At 43.6% G+C, this 20281-nt stretch overlaps 1 pseudogene; it reads left to right on the forward strand.

Moving 5' to 3' along the window:
• The first annotated feature begins 5467 nt into the window (after positions 1 to 5467).
• On the forward strand, positions 5468 to 14379 carry LOC116869625 (annotated as a pseudogene).
• Positions 14380 to 20281: the final 5902 nt, after the last annotated feature.

Below are 20281 nucleotides of genomic sequence, written 5' to 3' on the forward strand. Positions count from 1 at the left end.
AGCTTACCGCTGCTGCCCCCCTGCTGCCCCGGGCTCTGCCTCATTTCTGATTGCAAAATCTGATGGAGGAAATAAAGTCTTTCTCTTTGATTCTCAGGGAATTTTGAAGGCTTGTTAGCCATTAGTACCCAAATAGAAAAAGTGAATGCAGGTTTCAGGTCTACCAAACTTAGGCTACCGACTGCCTAGACATTGAGTTGGAAAATTTAGGACCCAAGAAATGGGGACAAAAATGCCCTATCAAATGGAGTGCCCAGACATTTATGAACTATTCTCCGTCTGTTAGCAGTCTGCCTAAGGAGAAAATTGCCTTCCATCATCCAAAGGGACCTGGCTCCCAGAACTGGTGTTATTTCCCCGGTGAATGGCAGCAAACCATGACAGAGGGAGGGCTCCCCATGATCTTAGAGCAGAGTCTGAACACCTCATCCAGCAGACAGAGAAGGTGTTATCCTACTATTAACAGACTCTTCTGGTTCAGTCTTAGGGGGGAAACTTGATTGATCTCTCTTCTGTAAGTGCTAACCCTATTAGCCCCGTCCCCATGGCATCCTCCCATAGAGCATCTAGTTGGACATGAAGATAATAAAGCCCACCTTGACTTCTTACACAGAATTCCATAAAAGTGTACTACAGTATGCCCTGCCCAAGTTTTTAACCCACCCAAATCCCAGAGAGAACATTAGTTAAAGATTCGGTAGCACAGTGGTCACTACTATAGAACAGTTGGCACTCCCATAGGCCTTCCTGTGTGGCAGGTAAGGCTTGGGGAACAGCCTGCGAGCAGGGAAACAAAGAGGAACTAACTGCACATGTTGCAAGAGCACGTACCCCCGGTCTTCAGAAAGTAAAGCTGTAGAGACTGTCACAGCTAGGAATAAGCCTTTCTCAGTAAGGAGTTGGGTAATTTCACCTGTAAATGTGCATATGGGGTGTTACTAACATTTCACCTGGCAGGGAGACCTTGAAAAACAAAGTTGGAGTGCCGAGAGCCCCCTGGAGGGTGCTGGGTAAGCAGGTGCATATGCAAGGGCACATATAAATATGGCATTCTTCTAGGCTAAGTAAGCCAGGCTGTAGGAAAGGTCCTGCCAGAAGATGAGTGTGCCCACAGATTGCCTGGGAGTAAGGGAGCAGATCTTTGTGCCATACCCCTGGATGTAGAAAGGATAGAAAGGAATTTGCACTGTGAATATTTGACAAAGAGAAGTACTGATGTTTCTGGTACCCCACAAAACAAAAGCCAGCAACCAGGCTTGGTGCTCGCACCGAGCACCCCAGCAGAGTGTCTTAACCTTTTAACAGGTAACATTCAAGGGATGGACTATCAATATAATTGTTCTTAGAGATCCCTAGTTCACAGTTGCCTGCAGCCCTTATATCAAAAGCCATGCCTAATTCACTCAGAGCATGGTGCCTGTTCCATACTGCAGGGATGAAACTCCACCTACCTATAGTGTCCAGACCGTAATGGTCACTGCCCTGGAAAAAAGGAAGAGGAAATAAAAGTAACACTTGTGTTTTTTAATCTGCAAGCATGTGGACAGGAGAAACAGAAGAGGGAAAGGAAGGAGGGCAGGCAGGCTCCAGGGTTCTTATTTTCCCCTGTCCATCCTCCCCAGTCCATCCAGATCTTGACCAGGGGAAACTATAGGAGACAGATACAGAGACTATGAAGAATCCAAGAACATCCGAGGCTTGTGGACCACTTCCCCCAGGTAAGGCATGAGGGAGGCTGTAGGCTGCTAGGAGAAGCCTTGCACTTGGCTTTGCATCATGACCAAAATACTGTAGGAACAATAATTTAGCAGCGATGGAGGGCAGAATCTAGGCCAATGAAAACCAGGATACCATACCCAGTCCCTGACAACCTATACTTGTCCTGCAGGAGATCAAAAGCTTTCCTGTGCCCCATGAAGGCACGAGGAAGTGTTGTAGAGGCTTGCACTGAGAGCTGGTATGAAAAGCCTTCAGAGCGAGGACTTTCTGGCAGAAGGCAAATGTTGGGACCATGGACACCAACTCTGGGCGCTGGCATCACACTCCAAAGACCAGATTAGGCCCACTGCATCTCAGCAGATAATTATAGGAACTCAGGAATCAGACCCAGTATTTCATGGCAGAGCCAGAGAATAGTACAAGGACCTACTCAAAGGGATCCAAGGCTATTCTTTCCTTCTATCACACAGTTATGTTTGTGCCTTTCCTTTTCCATACTCCTAGATTTTACCATCTGGAAAAGATGAAGGGGAAGGGGAAGGAGAAGCAGCATTTACTTAAGAGAAACCAAGTTCCCCCCAAAGACACTGCTTGAACCAAACTAATCCCACCTACTATTTACTGGCAAATCTAAATCTCCCCTTTGCACCCAGCAGGGCAGGTGCTTATGAGAAAGATTAGATTATAGAAAACAAAGATGCTCCATTGTCTTTGTACCTCCAACTTATAGGGTAAGTAAACATGCATCCTTGCTTTAACTTTTTTTGTGCTTTAGACTATAGGGCAAGCACATAAAGTGTCCAGTTACAGTTAGCCCTTCAGTCAAGCTAGATAGACCCTCACCACTAGCAGTGCTGCAGGAAATGGGGGCCTTTGTGACAGGGGCAGCAGTGATTCAAGGCAGACCTTGGGTACAGTGGTCAATAGCAAAATGAGCAGGAACCACAGTAGAGCAAGGAGGAGACCAGCAGCAGACGTGGTGGGACTATGGTTGGATGAATACCGCAGGGGGCTTGCAATAACCCATTTTCTCAGGATCTCCTGGTTGCTACTGGTGGAAAACCTATGCTGCATTAGGGTGCTAGCATTCCTGCTGCAACAGTAGCCAAAATAACAATTTGTTTCTTTCTGATATAAAAGTCTGAGTATAAGCAGTCCTATGCTGATAGTTCATTGCCATAGTGTGGAGGTCCCAGGCCCTTCCCACCTTGTGTCTCTCACCCTCAGCATGCAGCTCTTAGCTCCCATCACACATTTCTGCAGCATGAAGAAGAGGGAAAGTAGAGGGCACACTTTTCTGTGAAGGTCATGAACTAAAAGTTGCACATATAACTTTCTCTTCCATCCTAATGCCCAAAACTTAGCCACATGGCCACACTTAGGGTCTCAGTTGGCTGTGCCGCAAAAATGCTGTGTAACAAACAACCACAAAATACCAGTGGCAGCCAATAGTAAGCATTAACTTCTCATTCACGTGTCTACGGATGAACTGGTGTTTGGCTAGTCTATGTTGGATTCAGCTGGACATGGCTCGCTGCACCTTCAGTTCAGATCTCATCCTCTGGGATGTATCTGTCATCCTCTTGCCACCAGCAAGCTCCCTGGCCATGCGTCCCTTATAGTAATGACTGTCACGGTAATAGCAGCATACATACACCTTGGTAAGTCACGTACATAGGTTAGAAGCTATGTGGAGAAGGTTGCCTCAGAGCAAGATCAGTGACCTGGCAGAGGTATGAATCCTTTTACTTCTGCGCTTCCCTGTCCAGAATCAGAATGGCAAGATGAAGGCCTGAGCCCACCAATTTCACAAGCACATTTAAAGCCTTTGCTTGGATCATGTCTGCTAACATCCCATTGGCCCACATAAGTGACATACCCACGCTCAACATCAGTAGGGCAGAAAGTATACGCTCACGAAGGGAAGAGAGGAGGGAAGAATAAATGTCTTATAAATGATAATCTAGTCCGTGGTCTTCAGCAGGGTGGCCAGATTAACTCCAGTTAAAACTCCGGACTTCTATTCCCAAAGAAAGAAAAGGAAACTAGAGTTTGAGGACACTGTCTGCCACAGTGTTATCACTCAGGAGGCAGTTTCTTCTAATAGTTTAATGGAACTATGGATATGTTCTCTGGAAAAACCATCCTCTTTGGCACTAGAACTTCTAAACCCACAAAGCCCAAGTCTGCAGATATGAGAAGCACAAAAATTTCTTTGTAATGCTCTTGGTGTAACAGTGAGGAGGGTCACCCCCTCCTTTACCCCTGTTTCCCAAAGCCATGCATTCTGGCTATGGGGAGATGGCTCCGTAGACTGACTGCTGATTCTTAAGGCTATAAACTGAGATCTAAACAGGCCAACCCACTGTTCTACCAAACTAGCTCTTTCTGGGTGATAGAACATGTAGTAAGACCAGGAATTCTGAGTGAGGCCACTGTCCCTCTTGGTTTGCAATAAAATGTGTCCCTTTGATGGAAACAGCATCGTGTGAGATAAATGTGGCAAGAGGTAAGGCATTTTGCAATCCCATAAACTGGTGATTCTGGCAGAAATGCTTTAGGCAGGGGAGGCAAATCTATACCCGTGCTATGTGTCTACTCCTATGAAGACAAATAACTTTCCCCAACATGTTGAAAGGGGTTCAGTACCTGGGTGGCTGGCTGGTCCCTGTGGCAGTGGAACCATTTCTGGGCTCAACACAGCTTCTGAATAAACATGCTGGGCACCCAGCAGCAGTATTCAGGGAAATGTGTAGCACTAAATGTTGTATTTACAGAAGATCAGTCAAAAATCAATGACCTTAGCCTCCATCTTAATAAATTGGGGGGAAAAGAGTAATTTGAACTCAAAATAAACAGAAGAAAAGAAATAATGACCGGAGAAAAATTCAGTGAAATACTAAAGAAAAAGTAGAGGAAAATCAATGAAACCAAAAACTGATTCTTTGAGGAAAAAAAAAAAAGATCCCTGCAGTTATTAAACCTGTAGTTTTGATCAAGAAAAAGTGTAGAAAACACAAATTGCCAGTATCTGGAATGACTGAATTGACATCATCACAGTTTTTACAGATATTGAAAGGATAATTTAGAAATTTCATAAACGACTTAATACCAATAAATTTAACAATTTAAATGAAATTGATACTTTTTAAAAAAAAAGATTTTATTTGTCAGAGAGAGAGAGCGTGCACAAGCAGGCAGAGTGGCAGGCAGAGACAGAGAGAGAAGCAGGCTCCCCACTGAGCAAGGAGCCTGATGAGGGACTCAATCCCAGGACCCTAGGATCATGACCTGAGCCAAAGGCAGCAGCTTAACCCACTGAGCCACTCAGGTGTCCCTGGATGCTTTTTATTTTTTTAATGCATCTTTAAAGATTTTATTTGACAGAGAGAACATGAGTGTGGGGAGGGAGAGAGAGAAGCTGACTCCCCTGCTAAGCAGGGAGCCCAATGTGAAACTTGATTCCAAGACCCTGAGATCATAACCTAAGCTGAAGGCAGGTGTTAAACTGGCTGAGCCATCCAGGAGACCCAAAATGGATGCATTTCTTGAAAGACACAAACTCTCAAATCTCATTTATGAAGAAATAGATAACCTGCATAGAGTTATAGCTATCAAAATTTTTGAATTTGTAGTTAAAATCCACCCCCCTAACACACACACACAGAAGATGTTGGCAGTAGCCAGATGAGCTTGGTGAGGGCAAGTCTATGTTGTTAAGCCCATCACTGTCTCCTTTCCTGTCATCATGGCCACTTTGTAAGCGGGTCCATTGACCAAGCACCAGAGTATCTGAGGAAGAGGCCATCTGATCTCCACGGGTTGGGTCATCTTATCCTCCTGATTATTGAAAGCCTCATCTACAACAGAAGCCCTTGGGTGAGCATTTCTTTTTCTTTTTTCTTCCTTTGGAGAAGCATTTTTGTGGAACATGAATATCTTTATCCTTTGTGGATGGCAAGAAGTCCACCTTCCTTTGACTGCCTTGTCCCTGGTCTTCTGATCTTATTCTTTGTAAATTCCTGACCAGCTGGCCAGCCTATTAGTTACTCCCCACACGTCAGGGTAGATCTGAGCCTTAGCTAGATCTGTAGCAGAGTACTGCTCACTGTACAACATCTCTTCACTCCAGGCTTTTGGAGCCACTCCAGAGTGGGCTGTGGTGCAACACTCTGTCTGCTTCTGGAAGAGAAGGCTGTACTTTCTTTTCTGCCACTAACTGACCTTATTTGTTTCTCTTGAGGGCATTGGTAGAATGTTGAAGGAGATAAAATCAGGCAGAGGTGTTGGGTGCCTGGGGAATCAAGTAGTTCACTGTGCCTTTGGATCTGCCCAGTGTATACCCATTTCCATCTTATAATGGCAGGCTGATATGCCTCTCCAATTTTGTGGCTCACTGGACTAGATAATACACAGTTTGTGATAGGTACTTCAAGTTGCTTAAATCTTGAATCTCCTCATGTCTTTATCCTCCTCTACCTGTGCTTTATCCCGTGCCATGCCCAGTGATGCAGTGATGACATTGCATGTTATGGATTGCCAGGGTCCTATTTCACCACAACAAGGAGGTTATCCATGTCTTCCTCAAATACATGGGCAACTCAATTCTGGAATCTTCTTTTTTTCAATAATTCTATGTATTATGCAGTACTCACCATAGTAAGTGAAGTTACCATCAGTCACTGTATAGTGTTATTACAGTATCATTGACTACATTCCCTATACTGTACTTTTCAGCTCCATGACTTACTTATTTTATAACTGGATGTTTGTACCTCTTAATCCTCTTCATCTGTTTCACCCATCCTCCTACCCACCCCTCTCTGGCAACCATCCATTTGTCCTCTGCATTTATGAGTCTGTTTCTTTTTTTTATTTGTTGTTTGCTTGTTTATATGTTTTGTTTTTTAGATCCCACATGTAAGTGAAGATATATGGTATTTGTCTTTCTCTGACTTATTTCATTTAGCATAGTACCCTCTAGGTCCAAACATGTTGTCACAAATGGCAAGACCTCATTCTTTTTTAGGTCTGGGTGGTGTGTGTGTGTGTGTGTGTGTGTGTGTGTGTGTACCACATATACACATATACCGCCTCTTTTTTATCCATGGAATCCTATTTTAAGACCACTCCTGATACTAATTATTGTACCAGTCAGGTCCCAAAAGTAAACAAATGGCACCCTCTAAATGGATGCCTCAAGGAGAGTTTGATAAAGGAACTTATTGCAGAGTCATGGTCAGGGAAAAGGGAAACCAGAAGGAATGTGCAGTAGTGCAGGACTGACAAGCTTGGGGAGCAGACAGCTGTAGGCCATAAAGGAGTAGGGAGACAGAGGACTACTAGAAACAGAGAAAGAAAGTGAAGGAGAAAGCTACCTGAGAGTAGCTTTGATAGAAAGGAAGTTAGCCCTCAGCAAGCTCACAAGGAGGGAGGCAAGCAAATAAATATCCCAGCTTCAGTCTCTTCCTACTCTCTGAGCTGCTGCTGGAACTTCCATTAGCCAAGCTCCGTAGAAAACCAGAGGGCAAAGGGACCCTATTGATGTAATCCTTGAAGGTCAATACCCTGAGGCCCAGAGCCTGGTAGAGAACCAGGAGAGGAGATGTGGAGGAGGAGACAGATACCTAACTAGCACACAACCCAAACAAGTTTAAACAAACAGCTAATTTACTGGCTCACAAGTCTGAAAAGTCAAGCTGTAAGCCCTAAAGCAGGGACTCAAATGAGGTCATCAGTATCTGGTTTTTCCTCCATTCACAGGCTTCATATATATGCAGGCAGGCTCTCCCATCATGCTCAAAAATGGCTCCAGAATGTACAGCCTTTTTCATTCAATCTACCGAAGGATTCTATCAAATGAATCTATCAAAGGATTCATTGGGTCTCATTGACTCTTGTCGGGTCACATGAAATGCCTGAACCAACCATAGTGCTCAGCGCCAAGGAGAAGTGCTGCTTGGCTTAGATCTCTGTCTGGAGCCAGGACTGAGTTAAATCATGGCATAGAACTTCGATGACTAGGAGAAGTGTTGATGTTGAATAGCCAAAGCACCGCATATCTCTCTTCTCTAATGTGTGAGGCAGAACTGTTCCATTTTTGTACCTGTGGATTACTCAGGGATCCTACTAAAGTAAAGAATCTGATGAATTAGTTCTGGAGTGGGGCCTAAGATTCCTTCTTTCTTTATTTCTTTTTTTTTTTTTAAAGATTTTATTTATTTATTTGACAGACAGATCACAAGTAGGCAGAGAGGCAGGCAGAGAGGGGGGAGGGGGAGGGAAGCAGGCTCCCTGCCAAGCAGAGAGCCTGACACCGGGCTCCATCCCAGGACCCTGAGATCATGACCTGAGCCAAAGGCAGAGGCTTTAAACTGCTGAACCACCCAGGTGCCCCCCCCTTTTTTTTTAAGATTTTATTTGTTTATTTGACAGAAATCACAAGTAGGCAGAGAGGCAGGTGGGGGAAGGGGGGGAGCAAGCTCCCCACTGAGCAGAGAGCCTGATGTGGGACTCGATCCCAAGACCCTGGGATCATGATCTGAGCTGAAGGCAGAGGCTTTAACCCACTGAGCCACCCAGATGCCCCAAGATTCCTTATTTCTAACATTGATGTTGATGCTACTGGTCCAGGGACCACACTTTGAGAGTAGCAAGGTTTTATAGCTACATAGTCCAGTATGGTAGCCACTAGCCACCTGTGTAGCTATTGAGCATTTGAAATGTGGCTAGTCTAACTTGAGATGTGTTGTAAGTGTATATATACACTGGATTTTGAAGACTTAATATGAAAACTAGTTAAAATCTCATCAATAGTTTTCATATAGATTGTATGTTAAAAAGGTATTTTAGATATATTGGGTTAAATAAAATATATTTTAAAGTTAATTTCACCTACTTCTTTTTACCTTTTTTAACATTGTTTCTAGAGAATTTAAAAATACATATGTGGCTTATCTGTTTCTGTTGGATAGTGCTACTCTAAAAGGAGGTAATGAAGTAGATAAAGGTGGTGGTCTTTCAACACATTCATTTTCACTTATGGATACTCAGAAGAACCTAATACAGCAAGGACCATGTGAGACTTGCCTTCTGGGTCCTTGAACTTGGCCCACTCCTCGGACCTCAGGACCTCAGGGTTAGGTAGTTGCAGGTTGAATTAATGTATGAGTGCTTAGGATAGGGGACACTGGAATAAGCCTGCTGAGGTTTGAGGAGATTCTGGGGGTCCCAGAGGTGCCCCTCCCAACCAGCAGTCACTTCATTCCTTATTCTTATTTATGCAGTGGTCTGAAGCAGAAATTACCACTGTGCTTATCCAATTCCCTGATCTGTCCTGCACACAACCACTAAAATAATCTCCACGCTCTGGTTTAGCCCTTTCCTGCCCAGATACATGCACCGAATTGCAGCCTGCATTCCAGGGGCTCCCCACTGAACCCAGAGGGTCTTGTCTTCCAGTCCACCAGCCGCCAATGTGTCTCTCACTTTCACCATCTGTCTAAGTTATTCCCTTACTACTTGAATCTCTGGCTTCACCATCTCCACTTTTCAAAACCCATTTCAAGGTTATCTGCCTCCGTGGGGGTTTTTTAAGGACTGGCCCACAGAAGCCTGCCTTTAGAACTTGTACGAGGTGCTGTCTCTGGCACAAGCCAGAGTATCTGTTATGGAGGGGCTGTGTTGTCTAACTCCTGAGTTATGAAGGTTTTCCTGCATTTGTGCCTTGATTCCTTGGGCTTTAAGTTCCTTGAGGACAGAGCCCTGTTTTGTTTATGTTTGAATTCTGCTTTTTATCAGGACCAATATAATAAGTAGATCCTCAAAAAATATAGTTTGGTTCATTTTCCCAACATAAATTGCTAGTTGGAAATACGAAGACTTTTATTTACACATAAGTATTTATTGTCAGGGATTATGTTTATAATGCAGAGTATTTTTTAAAAAACAAGATAGAAGATAAATGCTGGCAGGGATGTGAAGAAAAGGAAATCCTCGTGGACTGTTGGCCATAGCCGAGCCATTATGGAAAGCAGTATGGAAATTTCTCAAAAAATTAAAACTACCGTATGATGCAGCAATTCCACTTCTGAGTATATATCCAGAGGAAATGAAAACACTGTGTCAAAGAGATATCTGCGCTAACATGTTCATAGCAGCATTACTTGTAATAGCCAATACATGGAAAGAACCTAAGTGCCTACTGATAGATGAATGGATAAAGAAGTGGTGTGTGTGTGTGTGTGTGTGTGTGTGTGTGTATACACACACAATGAAATAGCCATTTTGAAAAAGAAAGCGTGCCATTTGAGACAACATGGATGGACCTAGAGGGCTTTATGCTAAGTGAAATCAGACAGAGAAAAACACTATGTTATCTCACTTAAAGGTGGAATCTAAACAAAGAACCAAACTCTTAGAAATCAGATGTGTGGTGACCAGAGGTGGGAGGTTGGGGGAGGAGGAAATGGATGAAGGTGGTCATAAGGTACAAGCTTCCAGTTATAAAATAAATAAACCCTGGGGATACAATGTATAACATGATGACTATAGTAAACACTGCTATATAGTATAATGAAACTTGTTAAAGAGAGTAGATCCTAAGAGGGAAAAAAGTCTTTTTAAAAATCTATATGAGATGATGGATGTTAACTTACTGTGGTAATCAGTCACAATGTATGTAAGTCAAGTCACTATTCTGTATACCTTAAACTTATGTAGTACTATATGCCAGTTACATCTCGGTGAAATGGGGTGGGGGAAAGGCAGGATAGAAAATTAAGCTTTGATCATTGCATAATTTTTTAACTTCATTTTTATGTTAAAATTTTTTAAAAAAACTTTTGAGATAATTATAGATTCACAGGAAGTTGCAGTAATAGTACAGAGTAGTTTCTGAACCTCTCATACAATTTCCCCCAATGGATACCTCTTAAGTAACTGTGATACAATATCAAAGCAGAAACTTGACACTGGTACAGTGTGTGTGTACAATTCCTTGCCTCTTTATCACATGTAGAGATCTGTGTTACCATCACTACAATCAGGATACAGAACTCTTACCTACAAGATCTCTATTGGCTACCTCTTTATAGACTGACCACTCCCCTTTCCCCTAGCAGCCCCAACAGCTGACTAATCTATTCTCCATTTCTGTAATTTTGGTCATTTTTTCCCCAAAGATTTACTTATTCGACTGAGAGAGAACACAAGCAGGGGGAGCAGCAGACAAAGGGAGAGGGAGAAGCAGGCTCTTCACCGAGCAGGGAGCCTGATGTGGGGCTCCATCCTAGGACCCTGGAATCATGACCCCAGCTGAAGGCAGATGCTTAACTGACTGAGCCACCCAGGCACTCCAAATAATTTTGGTTATTTTGAGTAGAATTTTATTTTGATTTATTGACAGTGTTTGGAGAGTATTTCTTTGTATAGATATTTAGTAGGCACTCAGTATAATATTATCTGTGTATAATCTATCTCAGTTCTACTTGTGTTGACATTACCAGTTTCAATGAGATATCAAAAGTTTCTTCCCAGGGTGCCTGGGTGGCTCAGTGGGTTAAAGCCTCTGCCTTTGGCTCAGGTCATGATCCCAGGGTTCTGGGATCGAGTCCCATTCTGGCTCTCTGCTCGGCAGGGAGCCTGCTTCCCCCCACTCCCCGCCTGCCTCTCTGCCTACTTGTGATCTCTGTCTGTCGAATTAAAAAAAAAATCTTTAAAAAAAAAGGCTTTATTCATCTATTTGACAGAGATCACAAGTAGGCAGAGAGGCAGGCTGGGGGGCGGCGGGGGGAAGCAAGCTCCCTGCTGAGCAGAGAGCCCGATGCGGGGCTCGATCCCAGGACCCTGGGATCATGACCTGAGCAGAAGGCAGAGGCTTTAACCCACTGAGCCACCCAGGTGCCCCTAGATGAATAAAATCTTAAAAAAAAAAAAAAAGTTCTTCCCTTTAAGTCCCTTTACTTGCCCCTGTTTATAACAGTCTTAAATATTTCTTCAACATAAACTGAGAATCACATCAGACAATGAATGAGTGAGTGTATGGGATAGGGCACACTAGACTGGGAGGGGACACTAGACTGGACCTGATGGGCTTTGATCTTTTGAGGAAAGAGGAAATCATGGGGACCACAGAGCCCCTCCTCCTGGCTAGCTGTTACTTCATTTCTTCTTTTCATTATACAGTTGCTTGAAGGAGAAATTATAACTACACTTACCAACTTCCCTAGTTTATCGTGCACACAACCACTAATTCTTTGCTTAAACCACCAGATGTCATTTAGAAAACTCAAATAAGGAAGGAAAGCATATTATATTAACTTTTTTTAGACTTTCTTACACTTTAGTTCTTCCTTCTTGATTCAAGATTCTTTTTTCAATCATTTTTTAATCACTTAATTTCTCTTTCTAAAACTTCCGGTAGTGACTTTTTAAGGGTAGTTCTGCTGTTGACAAATTCTCATTGTTTTTCTTCGTCTGAGAATATCCATGTCCTTTTTACTCCCAATTCTCACTGGATATAGGATTTTGAGTTGACACTTTTCTTTCAGCACTTGGAAATGTTGTGCCAAAAAGAAAAGAAAAGGAAAGGAAATATTGTGCCACTTTTTCTGCTCTCTAAAGCTTCCAATGAGAAATTTGATGTCATTCAAAATGTTTTTCCATTATAGGGAAGGTGTCATTTCTCCCTGGCTGCTTTCAAGATTTTTTCTTTGTCCTTAGTTTTCAGAAGTTTGACTATGATGTATCTTGGAATGGATTTTTTGGCAGGGGGTGGGTATCTTGTTTGGGATTTGATGAGTTTCTTGAGTCTGTAGGTTTAGGTCTTTTGCCATATTTGGAAAATACTGAGCCATACTTACTTGAATACTTTTAAAGCCCCACCTTCTTTCTCCTCTAATTTTGGGATTCCAGTTGATGTGGAAAACAAAGGCAAAGAAAATGTACATAAAATTAAATCTTATGACTTATAGCTGGTTGACAAGTGCTTTGGACAGGCAGAGTAACCTTCTTCAAGGAGCTTAGCTGCCTCAGTGATAATATGCTAGACGCAAAAGGCAACCTTATCTTAATACTAACCTGACCTCTAAGATCCAATCTTCTTTAAATATGAAAATCCTTTTGGAAACTTCCTTAGTCTTTACTTCTCCCAACTCCAAAGTATATATAATTCATCACAACACCTCTTTCCCCCACGGGTCCTATCCCCATGCTTTAATAAAACCACTGTGCTGAAGACCTCTCAAGAACTATTCTGGACTACCAGTTCCAATACCCACCATTTCCACATCACAGTGACACAAATATTAGATGTTTTCTTAAAGTTCCACAGATTCCTGAGATTTTGTTTATTTTTTTTTTTCAATCTATTCTCTTTCTGCTCAGGTTGGGTGATTTCTATTATTCTATCTTCAAGTTCATTGATTCTTTCCTTTGTCTTCTCCATTTTACCATAGAACTCACCACTGAGGGTTTTTTTTTTTTTTCACTTTTTTCAGTTCCAAATTTTCAATTTAGTTCTTCATTTCTTTTATATCTTTTCCAAGACAATTTTTTTGTTTGTTTGAAGTGCAATTGTGAGTGGACTTAGAAGGGTAACAAGATGGCGGCAGAAGGTGGAGCTCCATAATCCGAAGCTTGCTGAACTAAAGCAGCAATGTGTTGCTCATGGTTTGGAGACTAAGAGAATAAAATAAAATCTTATTACAGGCTCCAGGCAAATGCTTTCTTTTAAAGATTTTATTTATTTATTAGAGAAGAGAGAGAGAACCCAAGCAGGGGGGGAGCAGCAGGCAGAGAGGGAGAAACAGGATCCCCACTGAGCAGAGAGACCGATGTGGGACTCAATCACAGGACCTTGAGATCATGACCTGAACCAAGGGCAGATGCTTAACCGACTGAGCCACCCAGGCATGTCTTGGAAGCATGCTGAAGAAGAGACAAATGAAGAGGTACTGGGAGATGAAACAGAGGAAGAACCAAAGCCCATAGAACTGTCTGTCAAAGAGGAAGAACTCCTAAGATGCAGCAGCAGAGAAGAAAGTGGTAGGGGCGCCTGGGTGGCTCAGTGGGTTAAAGCCTCTGCCTTCGGCTCAGGTCATGATCCCAGGGTCCTGGGATCGAGCCCCGCATTGGGCTCTCTGCTCAGCAGGGAGCCTGCTTCCTCCTCTCTCTCTGCCTGCCTCTCTGCCTACTTGTGATCTCTCTCCGTCAAATAAAAATAAATAAAATCTTAAAAAAAAAAAAAAAAGAAAGCGGTAAAAACTACATCGGAGATACCATAGACCCAGGGAATGCAGAAGAGAGCTGAATGATTCAACGTACCTGTGAGCTTGGAGAGTAAGACCACTGCCTGGGCAGTGAGATTTGGGATTTCTTCAGTTCCATCAAAAGGCCTGTCATCTGGGGGGCCTGGGTGGCTCAGTGGGTTAAAAGGTCTGCCATCTGATGCCAAACCAATGATTAACCTGGATAAACTAAAGGAAAGAGCTCAAAGATTTGGTTTGAATGTCTCGTCAATCTCCAGAAAGTCTGAAGATGATGAGAAGCAGAAATAGGAAGGAGTGATTTGAAATTGTTACAAGTTCCAATGGAACAAGAACCACAGAGGATACAGAGGCCAAGAAGAGGAAAAGGGCAGAATGCTTTGGGATTGCCTGATGAAAAGCTCTTAATTCTTTCTTTTCTCTAGTGGTTTCCCTCTCTCCGACTTTTCTTGGCCATAAATATACCTAAACGCACAGTTGTGCTTGGGTCCTGGCTCGCAGTGAGAGAGCATGGACCCCAGGTACATTCAGGAACTCCAGCAGCAATCTGACTCATTGCTGTTCCAACTTTCAGCTTGTTGTTCTTGTGCTGTTGTTGTTGGTGGTGGTGTTTTTAGAGAGAGTGAATTGATTCATGGGAGCACGTGCAAGTTGCAGGGGACGAGAGAAAGAGAGAATCTTATGTAGGCTGCATGCTCAGCGTGGAGCCTGACAAGGGGCTTGATCTCGTGGCCCTGAGACCACGACCCTGAGCCTAAATCATGAGTTGGACACTCAGCTGACTGATCCACCCAGGCACCCCTTGCGTTTCTGTAATCATTATTTTGCTTGTTAATAAAAAGCAAATAGAAAATGAAGTGAGTTTATAATTGCTCACTGAAACATTTTAACACTGGCTATTTAAAAATCCTTGTCAGGTAATTTCAACATCAGGGTCACCTTGCTATTAGCATCAGTGGGATTGGATTGTCTTTTCCTGCTCCAGATTTGTCTTGTTCTTGGTGTGAAGAGTGACTTTCAGCCTTGGAAATTTTGAGTGCTATGAGACTCTGGATCTTATTTAAACCTTCTGTTTTAGAAACCCTTCTCAGTGCTATCCCAAGTTCAGTTTCCCTACTCAGCCTCTGTTGACATCCTGGGAAGCAGGAATGGGGGGTATGTAGTAACTGCGGGGCCAGGGTAGGAATTCAGATTGCCCACTGAGCCTCTGCTGATACCACCCTGGCTGGAGGGGGCAGGAGGCGTCAGTACTGCCCCCGTGTGGCCTCCACCCGCATAGTGGAGGAGCACCACGGCTGCTGGCAGAGGCGAAAATCCTTACTCCCCACTAGGCCTCTTCGGACACCACCCAGCAGGTAGGAATAGAAATAAATGCCCATGCCTGGCAGGGCATAGGTGGTATTGCAGTTTTTTCTACAGTTTTTATGGCTGGAGTAGAGTGGTTATTATCTAAAAGTTTTTTCTTTCCTTCTTTTTTAAGATTTATTTGAGAGAGAGAGCATAAGAAGAGGGGAAAGGCAGATGGAGAAGCAGACTCTGGCTGAGCAAGGGAGCCTGGCACGGGGCTCTATCCCAGGACCCTGAGATCATGACCTGAGCCAAAGGCAGATGCTTAACTGACTGAGCCACCCAGGGGCCCCTAAAAGTTTTCTTTCTAGACTGTCCCTTGCTAGTCCTTTGGCTAGAGAGAGCAAACCCCTTTTTTTTCTCCCCTCCCCCCCTTTTTTGGGTCTGTACCAATTAGTTTCTGGGTTGCTGGCTTCTCCAGTACTCAGTGTGAGCTATATAAGGCAAAAAGAAAACCCTGGGAATCACCACCATGTCATTATGTGGGTCCCTAGGTCCATAGCCAAAATGTCTCCTTTTCTTCACCTTTCAGAGTCTCCTTATGTTGTTCTTTTAACTATACTTAATAGAGGGAATAGGGAGAGATGTGTTTACTCCATATTTTCCCAGGACCAGAAGTCCCCAGGGCCTCTTAAACCATTTATTCTGCATCATCTGGCATACAGAAGCCAGCAGGGACAAAGTTCCCCTGAACTGATGATGCATTCCCTCCTCACCCACCCACCTACCTGCACAATGGCCCAATGTGTTCTGCTCTGGGATTCTGAGTTCACCTTCTAGAATTTGAAATCATCCCAGCCTGGTTTGAACAGGCATACACCAGTTTTCCACCACTTGCCACTTCTCAGCCCCACGACTCAGATTTCTCTGTCTGCCAGCGGCCTCAGAGAGGCTGCTCTGCATTGCTGAGGGAAAGAACTGTATCCACGTCTTCCTGGCTTGGCTGAAGAGCCATGGTCCCTCTTTGCTATGAAGCAAGCCTTTCAGTGTGTCTGAAATGGAACCATGGCCCTTCTCCCTTTGTCTGGTATCTGTGGGTCTGGTCCCTCTAACTCAAATGTCATGCCATTCATGAAAGTCCCTTTGAAGATAAAGTTAAAAATATTTTGAGTTAAAATATTTTTGATATACTATTTTTAAGCCTCAAAATGAATGAGTAATTTTTAGAGCCAGTTGTCAGAGATGAGATTTTCAAATGTCTGAAAATGTATTATCAAATTTCCCCTCCAGGGCCACCTGCATGTCTCAGTGGGTTAAGTGTCTGCCTTTGGTTCAGGTCATGATCCCACGGTCCTGGGAAATCCCACATCAGGCTAGCTGCTCAATGGGGAGCCTGCTTCTCTCTCTGTGGGCTGCTCCCCCTACTTGTGCACTCTCTCCCTCACTCTCTCTCTGACAAATATTTAAAAAAAATAAAAATAAAAACAAATCCCAGATACCTTTTATTTCATACCAATATATTTCAGATTTGGACTCTTTTAACAAATTTGGATTTGGGGGCTCCTGGGTGGCTTGGTTGATTGGGCGGCTGCCTTCAGCTGGGGTCGTGATTATGGGGTCCTGGGATCGAGTCCTGCATCAGGCTCCCTGCTTGGCAGAGAGCCTTCTTCTCTCTCTCCCTCTGCCTGCCGTTCTGCTTACTTGCGCTCCCTATCTGTCAAATAAATAAATAAAATCTTTTTTTAAAAACGTGGATATTGTGTAACTGCAGTGCTATTATCACATCTTAAAAAGATAGTGATCATTGTTTGGCATCATCTAATACTCAAATTTCCCCAATTGTCCTAAGAATGTCTTTTTTTTTTTAATGAGGTTATTCTATTTTTTTTTTAATTTTTAAAAGATTTTTATTTATTTGACAGACAGAGATTCACAAGTAGACAGAGAGGCAGGCAGGGGGTGAGAAAGCAGGCTCTCCACCAAGCAGAGAGCCCGATGTGGGGCTCGATCCCAGCACCCTGAGATCATGACCTGAGCCGAAGGTAGAGGCTTTAATTCACTGAGCCACCCAGGCGCCCCAAGAATGTCTTTTTTTAAGAAACAAAATACACATGACATGAAACATACCACCTTAACTATTTTTTAAGTATCCAGTTCAGTAGTGTTAAGTACATTCACATTGTCATACAGCCAATCTCCAGAATTTTTTTCCTTGTACAAAACTGAAACTTTGTGCCCATTAAACAGTGACTCTCCATTCTCTCCTCCCCTCACAGTCTGGAAACCACCACTTCATTTTCTATAAATCTGGCTATTTTAGATACCTCATAAAAATGGAATTATACAGTATGTATCTTTTTGCAACTGGCTTATTTCACTTAGTATAATGTCCTCGATGTTCATTCATATTGTGGCATGTATTAGAATTTCACTCCTTTCTGAGGATGAATAGTACCCCATTTATGTGTATACTATATTCTGCTAACCCATGCATCTGTCAAGGGTTATTTGGGTTTCTTCCATGGTTTGGCTGTTGGGAATAACACTGCTATGAATATGGGTGTACAACTATCTCTTCAAGACCTGGCTTTCAGTTCTTTTGGTTATATATTCAGAAGTGGAATTGCTGGATCATATGGTATTTCTGTGTTTAATTTTTGAGAAATTGCCATAACCATTTACCACAGCAACCGCACCATGATACCGTCCCACCAGCAGTGCACGGGGCTCCAACTTTTCTACATCCTTGCCAACACTTGTTATGTTCTTGCATTGTTTTATTGATGGAAGGCATCCTAATGGGTGTGATATGGTGTCTTGTGTGTGTGATTGTGTGTGTTTGGGGGTGGGGGCGCAGAGGGAGAGGGAGAGAGAATCTTAAGCAGGCTCCATGCCCAGTGCAGAACCCAATGTGCTCAATCTCACGACCCTGAGATCATGACCCAAGTTGAGAAATCAAGAGTCAGCCGCTTAACCTACTGAGCCACCCAGGTGCCCCTTGTGGTTTTGATTTGGAGAAATGTCTGTTCAAGTCCCTTGCCCATTTTTAAATTGTTAACATTTCTTTTTTGTTGAGTTGTAGGAGTTCTGGATATTAACCTCTATCAGTTATATGATCCAAGAATGTCTTTTTACAATTGATCTGTTTGAACCAGGATCCAACCTAGTCACCCTATATTATATATATTTTATTGTCTAATCTGGAGGAAATCCCTCTCCCTGTTGTTTTCCCCCTGTCACTGACTTGTGGCAGAGTTCAGGTTCATAGTCATGTAGTCTTACAGTTTTGTATTTTAACTTTGCCCTCCAAAATTTTCTGCTTTTGCCTTTGATAATTTCAGCGGCGAATCTCCCCTACTGAAAAATGAGGGCTTCTTAATAAAAGGTTCCTAGAAGACTACGCCCAAAATGAGGAGAGGAAGTTTTCTTGGTATCTGGGAACCTGCCTACGGGGAAGTGGGCATTGGTGGAAGGAATGCAGGAGAGGTATGAGAATCAGAAGGGAGTGAGTGAGCACATTCAGGTCACCAGCCTGGCCCAAAAGAATGGAAGTGTTTTCCATGACTCTACTGGTGTTACCCAGAGGACCACCCTCCCCCACTCCCCGCCCAACCCCAAGACCAGGAGCCTACCCACAGGCTATCTTCCCAGTCATAGGTGGCACAGGGCAGATCCTAGGGTAGGGGGGGCACTCTTCCAGGACCACACTGAGGCTCTGCTTTCCAGGGCACACTGAAGAGGGAAGTCTTATCTTGGGGCTGCCCTGAATACATGGGGGCACTTCTAGTAGTCCCTGAGGGCATGGGGCAAGGCTGGTGAGCCTCCAGTATCCAGGAGGCTCAGGAGCCAGGACATGGTAACAGACCACTGAGTGAAAAGCTATGGTCACTGATAATGTCTGGGTACTCTAAAAGATCACTAGAGTTATCTCTTGGATTAGAATTATCACTGAATTTTTAAAAATAGTATATTTTCAAAATTTTCTTGAGTGAACAGTAAAAAAAGTGGCATTCTGTTTAAAAAATAGATCAAAACCAGGGCACCTGGCTGGCTCAGTCAGTAGAGAATGCAACTCTTGATCTTGGTCAGGGTTGTAAGTTCCAGCCCCCATTGGGTGTATAGATTACTTAAAAATCAAATCTTTAGGGGTACTGGTGGTTCAGTTGGCTAAGTGTCTGACTCTTGATTTTGGCTCAGATCATGATCTCGGGGTTTTGAGATCCAGCCGTGTGTCAGGCCTCATGCTGGACATGGAATCTGCTTGAGATTCTCTCTTAACCCTCTCCCTCTACCCACTCCCCCACACAGGTATGCTTGCTTGCTCTCTTAACAACAGCAAAAAATCTTTAAAAAAAAAGATTTATTCATTTGACAGAGAGAGCACAAGAAGGGGGAGCAGCAGGCAGAGAGAGAGGGAGAAGCAGGCTCCCCACAGAACAGGGAGCCTGATGTGAGGCTCAATCCCAGGACCCTGGGATTATGACAGGACTCTGGGATAATGACCAGACCCTGGGATCATGACCCGAGCTGAAGGCAGACAATTAACTGACTGAGCCACCTAGGTGCCCCTCTCAAAAAAAAAAAAAAAAAGTCTTTAAAAAAAAAAAAGAAAAGCAAAAATAGATCAAAATCTTCAGGATTAACACAGATATGCTTCAGGATAACTATTATTCATAACTGAGTTCTCCAGAGATCTGTGGGCCAGAAGTTCTCCAGACTTTCCTTGGAGCTTAGAAGGGCCAAGCAAGGACCCAGAAACGTGGGACAATCCAGGGAAGACCAAGCTTGGTAGAGGGGAGCAGTCTCCCCAGAGTCTGGAACTGAGGCCCCTATTCCTGGTTCTGCCTGCAGCCCTGGTGAGGCTTGGGACCTGTGAGGAGGAGGCCCAGCCTTCAGGAAGCCCCTGCCAAACGCACTGGAGCCTACCCCATGGGCCAATTTCTCTTACCCAGGAGAGCTTTATCCCAGGTTACTGCTTCCGAACTCCCAGACACGAATGACACCTGGTA

Source organism: Lontra canadensis, unplaced genomic scaffold (assembly GCF_010015895.1).
Source record: "Lontra canadensis isolate GAN:19392208 unplaced genomic scaffold, GSC_riverotter_1.0 scaffold20, whole genome shotgun sequence".
In the NCBI taxonomy this organism is placed as follows: domain Eukaryota; kingdom Metazoa; phylum Chordata; class Mammalia; order Carnivora; family Mustelidae; genus Lontra; species Lontra canadensis.